Source organism: Corvus hawaiiensis, unplaced genomic scaffold, assembly GCF_020740725.1.
Source record: "Corvus hawaiiensis isolate bCorHaw1 unplaced genomic scaffold, bCorHaw1.pri.cur scaffold_307_ctg1, whole genome shotgun sequence".
Classification (NCBI taxonomy): Eukaryota; Metazoa; Chordata; class Aves; order Passeriformes; family Corvidae; genus Corvus; species Corvus hawaiiensis.
Window position 1 is genome coordinate 7623 of NW_025963354.1, and position 215 is coordinate 7837.

The window sequence follows — 215 nt, forward strand, 5'->3', positions numbered from 1 at the left end:
CAGAATCCCCCCAAAATTCGGGATTTCCTCCTAAAAACGACCCCAAATCCCCTAAAAATTCGCGATTTCCTCCCAAAACCGACCCAAAATTCGGGATTTCCTCCCAAATCTCCTAAAAATTCGCGATTCCCCCCAAACCCCCCCCCAGAATCCCCCCAAAACCACCAACTCCAACTCCCGGAACTCCCCAAAATGGGTTTTTTTTTCCCGTTTTT